Source organism: Mesocricetus auratus, unplaced genomic scaffold (assembly GCF_017639785.1).
Source record: "Mesocricetus auratus isolate SY011 unplaced genomic scaffold, BCM_Maur_2.0 Super-Scaffold_100007, whole genome shotgun sequence".
Taxonomy (NCBI): Eukaryota; Metazoa; Chordata; class Mammalia; order Rodentia; family Cricetidae; genus Mesocricetus; species Mesocricetus auratus.
Window position 1 is genome coordinate 95,643,346 of NW_024429191.1, and position 19,623 is coordinate 95,662,968.

The 19,623-nt window shown below is 52.9% G+C and overlaps 1 protein-coding gene across 5 annotated transcripts in view; it reads right to left on the bottom strand.

The window, feature by feature from the left end:
- Rbfox3 (RNA binding fox-1 homolog 3) overlaps positions 1 to 19,623 on the bottom strand; it is a 420,524-nt gene that overhangs the window by 283,149 nt on the left and 117,752 nt on the right. The window lies entirely within an intron of this gene.

Genomic DNA, 19,623 nt, shown 5'->3' on the forward strand with positions numbered 1-19,623 from the left:
ACACAGTGAGCGTGTACACAGTGAGTGTATATACAGTGAGTGTGTACACAGTGAGCACGTGCACAGTGAGCATGTACACAGTGAGCGTGTACACAGTGAGCATATACACAGTGAGCGTGTACACAGTGAGCATGTACACAGTGAGCATGTACACAGTGAGTGTATATACAGTGAGTGTGTACACAGTGAGCACGTGCACAGTGAGCATGTACACAGTGAGCGTGTACACAGTGAGCACGTGCACAGTGAGTGTATACACAGTGAGCGTGTACACAGTGAGCGTGTGCATAGTGAGCGTGTACACAGTGAGCACGTACACAGTGAGCGTGTACACAGTGAGCACGTACACAGTGAGCGTGTACACAGTGAGCACGTACACAGTGAGCGTGTACACAGTGAGCATGTACACAGTGAGCACGTACACAGTGAGCGTGTACACAGTGAGCACGTACACAGTGAGCATGTACACAGTGAGTGTATATACAGTGAGCGTGTACACAGTGAGCGTGTACACAGTGAGCGTGTACACAGTGAGCGTGTACACAGTGAGCGTGTACACAGTGAGCATGTACACAGTGAGCGTGTGCACAGTGAGCACATACACAGTGAGCGTGTACACAGTGAGCGTGTACACAGTGAGCATGTACACAGTGAGCGTGTACACAGTGAGCATGTACACAGTGAGCGTGTACACAGAGAGCATATACACAGTGAGCATGTACACAGTGAGCGTGTACACAGAGAGCATACATGTACACAGTGAGCATGTACACAGTGAGCGTATATACAGTGAGCGTGTATACAGTGAGCACGTACACAGTGAGCGTGTACACAGAGAGCATACATGTACACAGTGAGCATGTACACAGTGAGCATACATGTACACAGTGAGCATACATGTACACAGTGAGCGTGTACACAGAGAGCATACATGTACACAGTGAGCATGTACACAGTGAGCACATACACAGTGAGTGTGTATACAGTGAGCACGTACACAGTGAGTGTGTACACAGAGAGCATACATGTACACAGTGAGCATGTACACAGTGAGCACATACACAGTGAGCATATACACAGTGAGCGTGTACACAGAGAGCATACATGTATACAGTGAGCATGTACACAGTGAGCATGTACACAGTGAGCATATACACAGTGAGCGTGTACACAGCGAGCATGACTACATTCCTCCTGTGCCTCATGTGTGTGTCACCCTTGAGGCATTCAGACACTCACCTCAATCCCTTGCAGGGCCTTTGGCACTTTGGGGGGGCCTGCAGAGCCATCCTGCCTCGTAAATTGGGGCTCTGAGTCTTGGGCCCCGGAGGTGTTCCAGACATCTCTTCTAGTCTAGTGCAAGCTAGCCTTGACTGACAGTCACTCACTTCCATTGGGTCTCTTGGCTGCCCCTGCTTCTGTGACACTTTTGGAGTCACGGAGAGATGACTCCATCAGTCATGAAGGAAGGACAGCAGGTGCTGAAGTTGACAATCATAGCCTGCTCTCCCCCCGGCTAACACTGGGCTTTTGAGGCCCCAGCTTCCTCTGACACACTTATGGGAAGGAAGTCCTGTTCCTCACCCCAGTCCTGAACTGGCACCCAGCAGGCACCAGACCTGGGGAGACCCCGCCTGCTGGCTTTGGCTTTTGGAAAGCCATTTGTTCATGTCTGCCTTGGCACAAACACATGTGCATGCATGTGTACATACCACACACACACACATACACACCCCACACATACACATACACACCACACACATATACATATACACCACACACACCACATGCAAAACATACACATACACACACACCACACACATAAACATACACACCACACACACATACACACACCACATACATATACACCACACACACAACACACAACACATATACATACGCACACACACATACACACACCACACACATACACACATACACCACACACATACACATACATACACATATACATACACACACATACAACATACACATATACACACGCCACACACATACACACCACACACATACATATACATACACACACCACAAACACATAAACATACACATATACACATCACACACATACATAAACATACACACCACACACACAAACATACACACATATACACACATACCACACACATACACATACACACATACTAATATACACATGCATGCACACATACACACATATACACACACCACACACACACACCACACATACACACATACCACACACATGCATGCACACACATACACACACGCATGCACACACATACACACACGCATGTACACACACATGCGCGCACACACACACACACACACACCCCACGTCACTGCAAGAGCTCTATATTTAACAGAAAAAGGACACTCTTCCCTGCTAGAAGGCAGGTCCGGCCAGGCTCCCCTGTACACTGGCCACAGTTTGGCTCCATGGTCCACAGACCTGCCATGTTCTGACTTATCTCTGCAGGTGACTCTCCCACAAGACTAGGAGTAGACATTATATAAACCTACTCTGCTGCTCATGGAAAGATCTAGAAATTTCCCATCACCCTCTACATCAGTGCCAGCTGAGAGGCCGCAGCCTGTGTCTAGTTCTGGCTCAGGCCTGGGCTCCCAGGCAGAGGGGACATCCATCCTGGGATCCTGGCACCTCCAGAGATGAATATCTGTGTTCTTCTCCCTGTGTCTGGACCCCACAGGAGAGGGCTCCCCACGACAGGCTGAGGTAGGCTGAGCCCCAGAAAGCTGCAAGTCTGAGATCTGCAGCCTGGAGCCGCCCCTTCCTGCCTCCCCTGGTTTTCAGCCCTGTCACCAGGGTGTCTTCAGAATGAAGGACCCCGGCTCCGGAGCAGCTCGGCAGCGGGAGGAAGTGTGTTCTGAGGATGGAGCCCCAGCCACGGGGGGTTTTGCTCTGTCATGCATGGGGCAGGGAGCTGGGGGGGTCTTTACCCTCCATCCTCAGCCCAGCGTCTTTGCCTGCTCCCCAGTTCCCATGGTTTTAATTTTACGGTTCACATTTTCTCCCAGCAGAATCCTGGGATGACAAGGTAGAAAGTCTGCCTTGATTAACTGTCCCTCTGGCGCTGAGGCAGGGACCAGCGTGATAAATAGCAGGAATAAAACCGAGAGAGGCGCGTGGCAGGCAATCGGCGGGCCCGGCAGTAAATCCCAGCTCTGATGGGGCCGAGAGGAGCTGGTTATTTCATGAAGGGGGAGTGGGGATGGGGGCAGAGGCAGCTTGCAGGGCTGGGGCCCTGATCCTGTGCGGTGAATATTGTTTAAGTAAGACAGAGCAGAATCGCTCTTCGTGCCATTGATTTTTAATAAAAACAGGTAACAACGCTGCAAATCTCCCGGCTACTTCATTTCTCCCCCCTCCTCCCAGATGTCCAGTAACTTTCCCCGAGGGTTCCATCCAATGGGCAACAGTCACGGCCGCTGTGCCTGGCAGGGTTCGGCGAGGTTTCCAGAAGATGCGGGCTCTCTCCTTCCTCTACACACACACATGCACACGCATGCACGCGCAAGTGCAGAACAGACACATGTACCCATCGGCACACACAAACACGGTGCAGATCCACTTACACGTTGGGGCTCACAGCGCACATGTACACAGACCACATGCATCTCACATACTCTGTATGCACATTCATGCTCACACACGTGTGCGTGCACAAGCGTACACGTTCTACTCCTGCCAGCCTGGCCAACGAGGAGGGACAAGCCAGGCCCTGCTCTTGATTTCCCTCTTCTTCCTGCTGACCTTGATTCTGACACAAATAAGCCAGAACATTCCAGAAGTAACGAAGGGCACCCAGGTGAGGATGGAAAGGCGTGGACAGGGGTCACGAGGGAGGGCTGTGCCCGCTTCGGGTTCTGAGACAGCCTGAGCCCCCACACAGCCAAGACGGTGACTGGGGATGAGTGGGCTGAACAGTGCCAATGGCACCGGTCACCAGAAAGCCAGACTGTCTCAGGCAGGTGCCCGTCACCAGCTCCCCCAGAATTACTGGACCAAGGTGACACTCTGCTAATTCCCGGCTGCAGCAGCCTGCTGTGTGCCCGTTATCACCAGCTAATAGCATCCATCTGAACCGAGGAAACAGCCATGCCCTGTGGACGTGCCCGGCGTCTCCACGCCGCTGGCTAAGGCTTCACAAACAGTGCCTGTCTTCCTTCGGGGGCCGAGAGGGCCCCGCCACCACCTGCGTGCAGGGTTCCATCTGCTGCTGTACCTGGGACACTCCGCCCCTGCTGGGGGCAGGGCAGGGAGTCCTGCCACCCCTCTGCTGCCTCCACCCATGGGCTCCCTCTCTGGTGGCCCTTGTTGGCCCTCTCCTTCAGACACTGTCTTAACCAAGGAAGCTGCAGCCAAACCCCACAGGGAACCCAAAACACGTCCCCACCCCTGTCTACCCAGATCATTGAGTTAGCATGATTTAGGCTGATTCTGCGGGGGGGGGGGGGTCACCTAGATTTGCCTCCATACTGCTGCTTGGGTTCCCCCAATATAACCCCTGCTAAAGCCACGTCACCCTGGGACCCATTCTTTTTCTTTTTTTTTAATTATTCTTTTTCATTTATTTTATACTGACCACAGTTTCCCCTCCCTCCTCTCCTCCTGTTCCCACCCACCCTGGCCTCCCATTTGCCCCCGCCACATCCACACCTCCTCCGTCTCCACTCAGGAAGGGGCACGCTTCCCATGGGTGTGTCAACCAAGCGCTTCCCAGACACCAAGTTGAGGCAGGACCAAGCTCATCTCCCTGTAGCAAGGCCGAGGGGGATAACCCAGCATGGGGCGGGGAAATAGGTTCCCAAAAGTCGACCTGAGTGCCAGGGACAGGTCCTGGTCTAGACTGACTCTTAGGGACACTGTTGTCCACCCTCAACCCTGTGACGACCCAAACAAACCACACTGGCCCCCAGAATTACACTCGAATCCCCCCCCCCCCTCCGTTCACTGTCCTGTGTACACACACCTCCTGGCATCCCCACCCTAAGAGGGGATCTGTGCATTCTCTTCAGATCCAGCAGGCCCCCTGCAGGAGCAGCTGAGGCCAGATTCCAGAATCCCTGCTGGGCCTTGGTTGGCTCCAGCCTCAGGCAAATGGAGTCCCCCAGGGACCCAGGGGGATGAACGCCACGCGGATGAGGAAATAGAGGAGCTCGTGGGAAGCTAAGTCAAGAGGGCAGAGCCCCCAGGAAAGGGAAGCAGAAAGGCTGGGGAGGGATCCAGGCGTAGGAGGGGCTGAGTGTGCGTGAGGCTGCAAGTCTGGTCCAGTAGTCTTGGGTGAATCCCCTCCATCTCAGAGCTTTGAGTCTCCTGGGAGTTAAGAGTGTCGGTTCAAACCCCCTTCCCCTGGACAGCCCTGTCCAGTTCAGGAGCATTTTCCAAACTGTTAGAGTCTAATCAGGCCGAGAATGGCTGCAAACACATCACCAAAGACCCGCCCACAACCTCCCTTCACTTGTGACAAGAAATCCACGCTAACGGCTTTAAGCCAACTGCGCCATGACCATCTAGGGTCAGCCACAGCCTCATGCTGCCACTTCTGAGCTTTCTGCACCTGTCTCTCATCTCACCAGCTCCCCAGGGAGCTAGTGATGGTCATCTGCGATTGCAGATTTGATTGGATCCCGGAGTCAACCAAGAGTCAAGCCTCTGGGGTGTCTCTGTAAGAGAATTTGCAGGAGGGAATCACTGAAAGGGGAAACCATCCTCAGAGTGGGCAGCGCCACCTGGTGGCAGCCCAGATATGAAGGCATCCAATGGCTCGCTTGTCTTTGCTTCTTGCTAGTGTTATCTATCCTGCTCCTGCTGTTGCTCCTGCTGCCCCATCCTCAGCTGACATCAGAACCCAGTTTCTTCAACCTTCCAATGTGGACTGAGGACCAGCGGCTCTCCCAGGGAATCCTCCAGGGCTTCAGCAGGAGGCAGTTTGGGGCTGCTGAGGCACCCAGCCTTGGGGGCTAAGCAGCTACCAGGCTGGGGGTTCTGAGACTCCCTTTTAATGCACAGAACCAGTTCTGTGGCTCTAGAGAATTCTGAGTAACACTGAGCCCAAGGCAACATGCGTCCTCCACGTACCACCTTGTACCTTCTCAGCGCACTGTGGAGACCCAGCCTCCCCTGGGCCTGGAGCTGGACAGTAGGTTACAACCCTTTTCTATGCCCGGCTGCACAGCGGGCTCTTCACAGCGGAGCCTCCAGCTCAGACAAACCATTTTCAGCTCTGACTCCAGAATGGTATTCCTCCTTCCTCTGCCTGCCACTGCCCTGGTAGCCTAGGGTTTCCTGGTTTGGGGTAGTTTGTGTTCAAAGACCCATCTGTGTCTGGACTTTCACCAACACAGTGTCTCCAAGGCTCACCCATTCTGCAGGACACCCCAGAGCTTCACACCTACCTGTAACCATGCAGTATTCCCGTGTCTGGTAGACACAGCAAGCTCAGCCTTTCCCGGTTGGTATGGTTGCCTCCACTCTGGGGCTATCGCTATTGGTGACATGATGATCTGGGCTGGATATGTTTCTGTTTGGACATGTCTTCCGGTCTTAGTACGGCAGGGAGAGCATTTTCCTGCCAGCCAGGCTCACTCTTCGGTGGATGTAAAATGTGTTTCTAGATGACAGCTACCTCAGGGAGGTATCATAGGGCTCTGAGAAGCCTCTGAGAAGCTCTGAGATTCCTCCGAGAAGAAGCCTGCTTTCCTATTGGCACACCATCGTATCCTGGGGGAGGCTAAGGGACTCATGCAGGATTGCCGACCAGCCTGTTAGCACAAAGACACCTAGAGCCCCCAGATACACCAGGCGGGCTGCCCCTACGCCCTCTCTTCACAGGACCTTCCTTCACAGTGCCCATATGGAACCTACCAAGGGCACCCCCCCACCCCCAAGCCCCCGACAAGCTCTGTTTGAGGTTCAGCAAAGTCCAAGAGGGAGGTGGGGGTGTCAGACTCAGAGGTCTCTGTGGAGGAGCTTTCCAGGGCCCATCTGGCCTGAGGCCTGGAGTTCGGGAGGCTGCCTGGCTGGGCTGGGAGGCTGCCTGGCTGGGCGTGGTCTTAGTTTATCGCTGGAACCTTCCAACTTTCCTGGGTCTGCAGGATAGTCCCCAAACTTTGTGGAGCAGGGAGGTGGCAAAGGCCAGGAGCTCAATGTCTGATGGGAGGGGCATAGCAGGCATGGCTGTTCTCTGTGGGACCATTTGGAGTTGCCTGCTTATTTGGCTGTACCCTGTTTAGTTGGCTTTCCCAGCGGGCACTCCTGAGGTGCCACTGGACACTGCCAAACAGCAGATGAACAGTTTTCCTGGGTGACCCACCCCTGAGGGGAGCCAAAGGAACAAACTCCTCCAAGTCCTCCCAGCTTGGACCACCATGGCCCCTGGAGCCTGCAGGTGCAGCCAGTGCTACCCTGCTCTTCCTTCTGCATTTCCAGGAAGCTCCAGATGCCCCCTCACCACAGGCCCAAACAAGGACTCTCCCTGATCCCTGCAAAGCGGAAACATGATCACTCCCTGTGCAGGCCACAAGGCTGGGAGGAAGAGAGTGTGTGCCCCACGCACACTCCCCGTCCTTACACCAAGCACAGCTGGGCCCACTTGGAAAGGACCGGGTCCAACCCTTCCCAGCCTCCTGCTCACCTCTCCGCAAGGCCCCTAACGCCTGTCCCGCAAGTTCGACAGTTTGCAATTTTGGTGACCCGCCTTCAGCCTGGCTCCCTTTCTCAGTCCAATTGCAACTTTCTGCAAGGTCTCTGTTGACTTCTGAGCAGCCAGTGGACCCCGGGGAGATAAAAGCAGCAGCCTTGTCATGGAGGGGAGCTGCACAGACATCCCACCACACCCATCAGCCCTCCTTCTGCCGCCCCTCAGGCTTGGCCTCCAAGCACGGCGCGTGTTACCACTCTTTCGTCTTGGCACAAAGTGGGTAATGACACATATTTCCATACTACACGCGTGGAAACTGAGGAGCAGAGATCTTATGTCTAGTGTGCGGGACAGAAGACACCAAACTGAAAGCCTAGGGTGCGTGGGGATAAACGAGGTCTCCTCCTATAAAGATATGTCCAAGGCCTGGCTCTTGGCCGCATTTAGGACAACAGTCTTTGCAAGAGTTGTTTTATTTTTCCCCCATTTTCACGTGTATATAAAGCATATACTGACATGTATTTGCATGTTTGCATGTGTGGGGTACACGTGGTGGAGGTGCACGTGTGAATATCGAGCCTAGGTGTTGATGTTTGGGGATCATCTATTATTCTTTCACTTTAGTGTTTGACACAGTGTCTGTCAATCAAACCCAGAGCTCACCCATCCCATACAGCTATCCCTCGTGCCAGCTCAGGGAATCTCTTGATTCCTCCCCAGACCAGACTGGAATTACAGGATGGGGGTGTCACACCAACCCAGGATTTCTGTAGGTTCTGGGGGCCCAAACTCCGGTTCTCCCACTTGTACAACAAGCACTTTCTACACACTGAGCCCTCTCCCCAGCCCCCTTTGCAGGTGTTTCTGAGGCAAAGATCTCGAGATAAAATTGTCCTGGATTAGAGTCTGTTCCAAATTAACAATTAGCACCCTGGTATGAAACTAGAGGCGGGTGGTAAGACGGCTCAGTGGATAAAGTTGATTGCCACACGTGCCCGGGAACCTGAATTCAGTCTCCGGGTCAAATCACAGAAAGGGCAAATTTCCTATGACCTTCACATGTGTGCCATGGCATGCCTGTGTCTGCAGTCACACACATACACACACAGACATACACACACAGAGACACACACACAGAGACACACAGACACAGACACATACACATAGAGACACACACAGACACACACAGAGACACAGAGAGAGAGAAATAAAAAAAATTTAAATAAAACACAGAGATTTAATTTGTGAGGACAGGGTAGGGAAGAGTGACAGAGCCCTTGGCTGAGAAGTACCCGAGTCGTAAAGCCAGGAGTGGGCAGGACCTTTTCCAGAACCTTCGGGGAGAGAATGCTCTATGGCGCCTAACCTCTGACCTCTGACCTCTGACATTCGGCTTCTGGAACCGTGAGATGGTCCGTCGGTGTGGACTTAAGTTTTGTGCTCTACGGTGCTTCATCCCTACAGCCTCAGGAAGCCGTACAGGCGTCTTGGCCAGAGGCCACAGGTCTACATGAAGGCTGTCCCCTGGGTGTGGCCTAACCCTGGTCTTTACTATACAGGCCAGAGAACAGATCCATCCTGGCTAGAAGCAGCCTGTGGCCGAGGAGAACAGCTCCAAATGGTTCTCTTGGAGCTCTCCACAGAGACAAGGAGGAAAGTGTGGGGTGTAGCGGCTCAGGCCAGCATCTTGGAGGATTCTACCAACATGCTCCATGGTCACTGTGGCCTGGCTTCAGCTAAAGACTGCGCTGGGGACACTTGTCCAGAGGCAGAGGCAGGTAGATCTCTGACTTTGAGGCCAGCCTAACCTACAGGGTGAGTTCCAGGACAGCCAGGGCTATACAGAGAAATCTTATCTCCAAAAAAATAAAATAAATAGATCTGTTTCCATCATTAATTATGGTCAAACATTCCTATGTGTCTGCTTGAGACGTATGCACAGGAACACACACACACACACACACACGCACACACACACACGCACACACACACACACACACTCTGAATGTGAACACCAGCACAAACTCAGTGTACGTCCCTTGACAGGCATTGTTTACCATACGACGCTGGGCAGGCGTGGGGCTCCAGGATCTCCTGCACCAATGTGTACGTGTGCATGGCTGTAACCTCAGCACTTCTGCACAAAGAGAGGTGAGCATGACCCGTTAAGAGCAAGGGTTAAAGTCACATGAGCTGCACCACTGGGCATTGCTGGCCAGGTCCCTTCTGGCCGTCGTTCAGCAGGGTCAGCATATTCCCATTATCTAGACAGCCTGCTCGTTAATTAATCACTCATTAGACTAATCACAGCTATCTCGCTTCCCACTAGGGGGGGAAGATGTTAGCATCTTGGAACGCAGGGCCCAAAAGCAGCTAATGGGTCTGTTCAGAGGCAGGGAGGATTGTTGCAGAATGTCCAGTGTTTCTGACACAAGATGCATGCACACACCCACACATGTGCACACACACACACACACACACACACACACGATGCCACAGAAATTGTGGAAACCAACTGAAAGGAACTGTTCAGATCCCAGGGCCTGACGATTGCCTTCGGGTGGCAGGTACTGGGACTTAACCCTGCCCTCCTCTGAGTGAGAGGCGCGCGGGGGTGGGGGGGCAGGGGGGAGAGTAGGAGGGGGAATGCTGAACCAATTTCACTTCCAAAGGGTCCCCTCTCCAGCTGAGAATCCAGGCTTGGCTCAGAACAGGAACGACTTTGAACACAGGAAAATCAAAAGAGAAAGAGAGGAACCCTGCAGAGACTACAGGGAAATCTCCCCACTAACCCAAAGAGACCATGTCTAAGACAGGGACCAGATGTCCCCATTGGAGAGATGCTGGACTGGCGATACCAAGAGGAATTATAGGAATTAAACGTTCATTCAAATTGAATTAAGGTTCATTCTATGACTCTGACGAAAACCAGCAACTCAGCATTCAAGGGCAGAATGGGGGAGGGGTGGAGAAGCTGACTGGGCAGGCATGGACTCCCACCACCAAGCATGGCCACCTGAGTTGTTGTCCAAGACCCATGTGGTGGGAGGAGAGGCTCAACATCTGCATGGGGCCCTTTGACCTCTCCACACATCTGAACATGCCCCCTACACACACACACACACACACACACACACACACACACACACACTCTCATATGCACATACATACTCACACACACACTCTGAAACACACAGCATTCATACATGCCCCCTACACACACACTCACTGATACACACTTACAGACACTCATTCTAATACACACAGCATCCATACATGCCCCCTACACACACACTCACTCTGACACACACACTCATGCACACACACACTCACACACATACTCTGACACACACAGCATCCATACGTGCCCCTATACACACTCACACACAAACACACACTTTGACATACACAACATCTATACACGCCCCTACATACACACACACACACACACACACACACACTCTGACATACACAGCATTCATACATGCTTCCTACACACACACTCCCTGACACACACTTACAGACACTCATTCTGATACACACAGCATCCATACATACCCCTACACACACACACACACACAGGTGCAGGAGGTGACCTCAGAACAGAGCTGTATCAGATGAAAAATTCAAGGCCCCCCCACTTTGGGAAACAACATGGTACATGGTGCTTTCATGTGTAATGAAGACCCGTTCTAAGCAACATAGTACATGGTACTTTCATGTGTAACAAAGACTCGTTCTAAATGCCTGTGTCCAAAAAGACTGACTCTCAGAAGGCTGGGCAAGCAGATCCCTGGCTGAAGAGACAAGCTTGAGGAGGAAAAACCTACTTTTAGAGCCGCGTGCAACAGACTTCGCTAAATCGGGCCAGCAGCCTTCAATTAGAAGCTGGTGGGACGGCAACATCTCTCCTAACACCAGCTCCCCACCCCCACCTCCTCAACGGCCCCACGGCTCACCCGAGGCCACAGTTTCTCCACAGAAGTTTCAACTTGCCTGCCTCGATTCATTAGGGTTGTTTGCCATCAAAACACACAATTATTAGGACATAATGATGTTTAGGGATATCATTTGGAAGAAATTAAATCTAAACACCTGGGTAGTAAATGAGAAAGAAACTACATTAGGAAATTGGGTTTTACATGTTTTATGCTAATTTATTCGGCTCAGTCAAGTGTAGTCAACCCTGAACCCCAGGGACTGTCAGTGTGGGTAACAATCACAGAGGATGACGGGTTGCAAAGGAATTGTCACCTCCACCATGCTCTGAGCCTGGCAGACAAGCACGTCAATGTCGCACAGGCATCATCCCGCGGACAGAAAAGAAAGCCGGGGGAAGTGCGTTCAAACCCTCCCCGGAGACAAATCTTTTCACCTTGACGGCAATTCAATCCTTCAGCCTGAATCGTGGCACCCGGCACAACCCGAATCAAAACTGGCAAGAAGGAAAAACACCGTTTACCCGTTGGGGAGAGCCCATGAGCCGTCATGCCCCCGTAAGTCACAATCAACCAAGGCGTCTGGGAGCACTACAGACCCCCTAGGGTCGGGCCGCAGCTGTCACTCACTGACAGTGAGATCTGGACGGGCTGACTGATCTCCTGAGCTTCCCACCGAATCCTCTGAAAAGTGGTGATGATAATGGTACCCACGCCAGCAGAGAGCCCCGAGGACAGTGACAGTGCGTCAACACGCGAAATGCCTGAGCGTCACTGCTGTGTGAAGTCTGAGCATCGTTCTCAGCGGGTAGAGGACACGTGTACAGTACCTCCTCCCATGGCCATCTGGCACGAGGACACTGTTTTTACAGACCCCCGTGGGAATGGGGGCTGAGCATCAGCCCTCCTGGGACCTCCTTGGATCCACAGAACAAAGAGACTGCATACCAAGTCCCTAGAGGGTATGAGGACCATTTTTAGGGTAAAGTCCAGATGCCCATTAAACAGGGATGGGATTCTGGTCGAAGCAAAGACAGGTGTGGTGGTGTTGGGCCGTTGGCAGCAGTGGCAGGGGCTGCAAGGGAGGGAGGAATTCAGACTGTGTGAGTGTGCTCCTCCAGAGGGGCGGGGCCCTAACACCAAGAGTTGGGCGCTCAGGGACTCACGGGATGGGGGCCACGCCGTCAGCTGCCTTGGCTAGAGAGGGAGGTCACGTGCCACGCTGGCTCAGCCTTTGTGGTCCATCCACCCCTGACACAGCGGCAGCAGCCACCGGCCGGCCCCTCGACCGCTCGGAGGAGACAGGTGGCCACACAGAATTGGGTGTGAGTTCAACACTGCCCACGCAGAGGCTGTGGGCTTTGTCTCTTCGTGGGAGACATCGGTCACCTGTCCCTCCCCGGGCCCCTAGGAGAGCGGCTGCTGTGGTACAGGCAGACGCAGAGGGCTTAAGGCCTTCAGATGAAGAAGCCCACAGAGGGACACAGCACGTTCTTCTAGCTGCCTCATGACCCTGTCACCTGCAGAAGCTGTGTGTGACTGCGAGCCACACCATGGCTTTATGGCTCTGGACCCCCGGGTTTCTCAATTTGCTCAGGAATCAGAGCACTTCTGTGTCATCCTGGGAGTAACGCCATCTCAGAAGCCACACCCAGCGTGTGCTTGGTTGGCTGCTTGGCATCGATACAGTGTTTCCCCCGGAGTCTCCACCCACAGGTCCTGACCCAGAGTCTTGGCTTTCTCCTCGATTCCTCCTCTCCCCCCGACCTTTCTACACAGCCTTTTACCGGGGCTGGAGAGCAGGTGTCATCCCCGAGCTCTCGCCTCCAGGGACCACCCGACCGTCAATCCAGAGCTGTCTTCAGGGGACGCCACCGTTGGCCCCCACTTCCAACCCCGTTCCCACCAGCATTAGTGGGGCTAGGCCCTTCCCTAAGGAGGGGTCACCCAGGATGCTATTAAATTCCCAGATCCGCCTCCACCCCAGCTGTGACAATCGCAGGCGTCGCCATGAGCTGCTAGGATGGGAACCAGGCCTCAGCTGAGCCCAGAAGAGCAGACCCAGGCCTTGCATGGCTCTTCCTCGCTCTGTCTGCCAACCTGGTTCCTTCTGAGCATTTACCACGAGCTCCAGAGACGCTGCTGTTTAAAGACGCAGGCCCGGTGCAAGCATCAATGCTAACCATGTCTGCGTCAGAAGAACCCACCCTGTGTGACAAACCTGTCTGTCATCCCCCGCCAAACAACCAGGAAGTTCCCATTGCGCCTTGATGCAAGCTCCCCCAGTGCCCTCTGTGCCCATCAGAGTCCGACAGTGTCCACCCCTGGGCAGCGCCTCCTAGCACCCCAGGTCCCACACCAAAGCTCAGGGACCCAAGGTCAGAACAGGACTCTGGGCTCCACCGGCACACAGCAGCCTCCGAGGCCCCGCTGGCTGCATCACAGTCCACGCTCCTACCTACCAACTCACAGATAGTGTACTTCAGACACAGGCCTAAATGTAGCTGTAGACGGTGCAGATCCAGGCAGCACACGCAGCCCTCCCTGGCATCCATGAGGGCCCCATTCCCGAGATGCTCTGGGACTCAGATCCCATGCATAATATGACTCGGTGTTTACAGAACATCCTCACAGCCCTACCATGCTCTTTCTTTTAAGAAAACCACCTGTGTGCGTGCTACGTATGTGTGTGCAAGATGTCTACACGCACATATGCGGGGGTATAGATCCCCGTGATACCATGTCACACAGGTGGAGGGCAAAGGCAACCTCAGGTGTTGGTCCTTACTTTCTGCCTTGTCTTGAGGCTGGCCTCCTGCTGGACCATAGTCTGCCGGGACATCTCTTGTCTCTCTCTCCCATCTCAAAATACAAGGGTTAGGTCCTTGTGTGTATTTGTTGTCTTACTGGTTGTTTAAATAAAGCACTGTTGGCCAATAGAGAAGCAAGGTAGGTGAGAGGAAAAGTCGAGGGGGATTCTGGGAAAGAGAGGCACAGTGAGTCACCATATAGGACGCCGGAGGAGTAAGAGGTCCGGACCCTTTCCTCCGGTAAGACAAGACCACATGAAAATAATCAGATTAGCAGTTATGAGTTAGTAATTAAGTCAGAGCTAGCCGATAAGAAACCAAGCAAACGGCCAACAGCTTCATAATTCATATGGCGTTTTCTGTGTTATTTGGGGGTTGAGACAGCAGCGGGACCCAGGCGGCTGGCAGGAAGAGTACACACTGCAGAGAGGGTTATAAATGTGTGCTATCATGCCCCCCCTTTATTGCGGTTCCGGGGGATCTGAACTCAGGTCCTTATGCTTGTGTGGCAGGTGATTTACCTGCTGAGTCATCTCCCCAGACCTCATATCCTCTAAACCACTGATTAGTCCTAGTACAAGGTAGACACTGCACAGAGAGCTGCTATATTACACCCACGCTGGACAGTTTTATGTCAACTTGACACAAGCCAAAGTCATCTGAGAGCCTCAATTAAGAATTAGATTAATTAATTAATTAAGAAAGATTAGGCTATAGGCAAGCCTGTAGGACATTTTGCTAATTATGATTGATGGAGGAAGGCCCAACCCATGGTGGGTGGTGCTATACCTGGGCTGGTGGTCCTGGGTTCTATAAGAGAGCAGGCTGAGCAAGCCGTAGGGAGTAAGTCAGTGAGCAGCGCCCCTCCGTGGCCTCTGCACCAGCTCCTGCCTCCGGGTTCCTGCCCTGCTTGAGCTCCTGTCCTGACTTCCTTTGATGATGAACCGTGACGTGGGAGTGTGAGCCAGATGAGCGCTTTCCCCAGCAGCCTGTTCTTTAGTCACGGTGTTTCCTCACAGCAACAGAAGCCTGACTAAGACAGGAAGGACTCTTCGTGGGATAAGAATGGCGGCTGCACAGAGCTTTGTTCTCAGGCTTTCCTGCCCGAGATTGGTTGAATTCACAGACACTCATCTTGTGGACTTGGAGAGCTGAATGCACCAGAGGGCACAGGTGCAGATGGACACACATAGATGCTCAGTCTTGTGCGGCCACCCGTGTCCCCCGGGTGATCTGCCTCTTACGGATGTGGACAGACTTAACTTATGGAGTCGTCCCCCTCCCCCGCCATGTCTCTGGAATGAGTGGAAGTAGATCTAGAGTCTCTAGGATGGGGACATTACCAATGGTCACCACATGAAATGAATAGCTCTCACTATGTGAGCACTGTGTCTTTTTGGCTCATGATGGGGGCTGGGGGGGGGGGATGGCCTTTCTAATCTCTGCAAATGCCATCGAATTCCAGAGAGCTGTGTAATCGCCCAACCGAGACACGTGGCTGCTAATTTGCTCAGCGTCCCGCCCAGCATTTCAGTGGCTCTCCCCACCGTGGCTACCGTTGGGCCTCTGCACATAGTGTCCTCTTGCCCCTGCGTGGCAGCGGTGCCCATACAGGGGCAGCCCCCAAACAAGGGGCATCACATACCCATACAGGGGCAGCCTCCAAACAAGGGGCACCGCATAGACACATGGAACCCAAGAACGACATGATTGCTGCCTCCAGGCAGTGCCATCCAGAGCGTGGAGACGGTTGGAGTGCAATGGACAGAATGTCACTCTGAAAGCTAGGGCCGCTCGGAGAAACCCTCCCAGGGTGACACGTCCAGAACATCTGGAAAGGGAGAGGCTGGCTGTGGCTACCACGGGACCCTCCAGACAATGAAGTTGCTATAGGGCACAGAAATGGGGTCCCGCTGCGAGGAAGTGAGGACACAGTAGGACCTGCCTTGCCGTAATGCCGGAGAGCCCGTGTCTCTACACTCATGGGATGACATCCAGACATTTCTGTATGGCACCCACCGGGACCACATGTGCCTCCTGGGTGTACCAGAGCAGGAGGAAAGGGAGTATGTCCCTCCAGGACAGTCAGGTTGCACCATCTCCATTGTCCCTTCTTGGCCTTTCCCACCCAGCTCCAAAAACCCCGAATCCGTTCTATTTGTAAGTAAGAGGGTCTACCAGCTGGTCCCGGCTGTGTGGGGGAACCAGGAAGCAGGAAGCCTGGAGTGGCTGCACCATGGGCTTGGGACACTGTCCTCCGCTCACCCTTCTGTGACAGACTTTGGGCTTCCTGGGCAAAGCAGGTCCTGGGTCTCCCAGCGTGGCCCAGATGGCATGGGCTCTGTGGGGTGGTGGCACAGGAAAGCGCCATACCCTGGACAGGAAAGGGATGCCAGGGAGCAGATGGTGCCTAACAGGAGGACACCGGGTGAAAGCCGGCAATCAGAAAGCAGGTCCATGTTCCCACGGAGGCCACATCTACTGGATCCAGCATCAGAATTCATAGCCGTCTGGACCACCTTTGACACAGGACACACACACACAAGACACACACACACACACACACACACACACACACAAAGGCTAAGAATTAAGTCCCTCCACAAGTCCTAGGTATTGGGATACTTGGTTCTTCAAAGGGCTCATCGAGTTAATTCTAGTGGTGTTTGGAGGGTAGGAGTACCTGAGGGTGAGGATGCTGGGATTTCTGATTATAGTAATTTTATTTCTGCACCCCACAAATGATAGTGGGGGTATAAACATTCCCTCGGAAGACTGGTCCTTTTGACAGTGAAATGCCTATCTAGGAACTGAATGCTCACATCGAATGTGGTATATCTATGTAACAGAGTATTACTTGGGGTTGAGAGACAGAATTAGGTTATCGTACATGTTATAATGTGTTGCTAAAGGCTAGATTTTAGTCCGTACACGTGAGACAGGCAGAAGGGGCCAGTACATCCAGACAGAAGGAGGATTGGAGCACGCTGGGGTCTAGGATGGGTAAAAAGTAAGGGTGAACACTCCTTTTAGGGTGAAAAAAAATGTTCTGGAATTAGAGGTGACGCTGTTCAGTGTGGTGACGATACCAAGCGGCCCTGAGTCACACGCTTTGGATGACTGATGGCCGTCATGTAAAGTCTGGCAGCCTTTTAAAACTTGGTCCCTGACCACCTCTCCTGCCAGCTGAGTCTGGAGTCTTACCCATCCACCTGACTCACAATGGCTCTCTATAGAGTACCTGGTTCGAGGTCCACTTTGCCCTCACCATCGGCTCCGCAAACCAGCTGCCCCAGCTCCCCAGGGCCGAGCACTGTGCCTAGCAGAGAAGTAGCTGGAGGATCAGGGTCTCTGAGGAAGGGAGGGGAGGGGGCGCAGGCCAAGCTTATGCCGTCACCCAAATAGGGCCCTGGTAGGTCATCCTCTAGCCAGCAGAGGGCTCCACACCCTAAACTAGACTTGATGGGTTATAAAAAAAATTTTAAAGGTGGGGGGGGCTTGAAATTGGGAGGGGTGGGGGATGGGGCAATTTGGGAGGAGTTAGAGGGCGGAGCGGGGGTGTTGATGATAAAATATATCGCATACGTGTGTGAAATTGCCAAGGGAATTAATAAAACATTGTGCTAAAGAAAAGGCTACTGCACAAAGCTTCAGTTCTCCCTGAGCCTAGAGCAGAAGAGGGGAGAGGAAGGCGGAGAAGGGACCATGCTCCAGTCCCTCCCCCACTGAACTTTAAGGGCACGTCTAGTAGGACTGTACCGTTGTCAACTGTTACACTGTATCTTCACCTCTGTAATATGTGACTTGTTCCAACCCTACCCCAAGAGGCCTCAGAAGATGGGAGCGGATACAGCCTAGAATCACTTGGGAGACGGGCATCTGAGAATATGAGGGGAGAGTGTTGCTGTGAGCAGTACCAGGCCCTGAGCCTGGCACCCTAGACGGGATGAGTTGGACGCAGAGCACCGTCACACATGCACTAACCCATCACTCTCTGCTCTTGGCTACTGAGCTGCTTCAGGTCCCTGCCTTGACTGCCCCACACTGACGGACTGTGCCCTGGAAACACAAGGCCAACACACCTCTTATCCTTTAAGTTTCTTCCATCAGGGTGTTTTGCGACAGTGACAGGAAACAAAACTATGATGGACTCCGAATCTGACTAACCGGTTGGTGCCTTTGTTAGAGACAGGAGGGAAACAGGTCTGGTGATGCACATCTGGGACCGATATACATCATCTGGAAACTAATGCCCATCTGGGACCAAAGCACATCTAGAACTGATGTACATCATCTGGAACCCATATACATAATCTGGAACCGATGCCCATCTAGAACCTGTGCACATCTGGAACCCATGTACATCATCTAGAACCAGCGTGCATCATCTGAACCCGATGTGCATCATCTGGAACAGATGTGCATTATCTGGAAGTGGTACACATCTAGAACCTATGCACGTCTGGAACCGATGTACATCTAGAACTGATGCACATCATCTGGAACCAATGTGCATCATCTGGAACCAATGTATGTCATCTGGAACTGATGTGCATCATCTGGAAACGAATGTACATCTGGGACCAAAGCACATCATCTGGAACCGATGCACATGGGTATCTGGAGCTGATGTGCATCTAGAGCTAATGTACATCATCTAGAACCAATGTACATCATCTGGAACTGTGATGGACATCATCTGGAACCGATGCACATCCAGAACTGATGCACATCTAGAACCAATGCACATCATCTGGAAACGTGGCTTCATTAAGCTGAAGCAAGGAGATGAAGCAGTCTAGGCTACATAGCAATGTCCTGTCTCAAAATCCACTAGCTGATTAAAAAAGAGAGAGGTGCAGACCATCAAGCTGTGTGAGGACAGTGGAGACAGACTCGGGAAATAGGCAGCTGCAGTGGGCGGAAGGGCACCCTTCCTTCAAGCCTGCGGAGGAGCTCCTCCGCCATTCCTCACTCCACTCTTCAGAACTACAAGACAATGAAAGGCCACTGTTTGCAGCCACTTGTGCTGTAAGACTTCCGTGCCACCCCTGGGGTATAATCCACATCCTCTCTCCCTGCCCCCTAGAGGGTAAGGCCACTAGTGGGTCCTCAGCTGGCAGGACTGCACATAGTGGGTGATCTATAAATAGCTGTCAGCTGGAATGTTAGTGCCACAATGAAACACAGGCTTCTGGGGAGGCGGGAGACCAC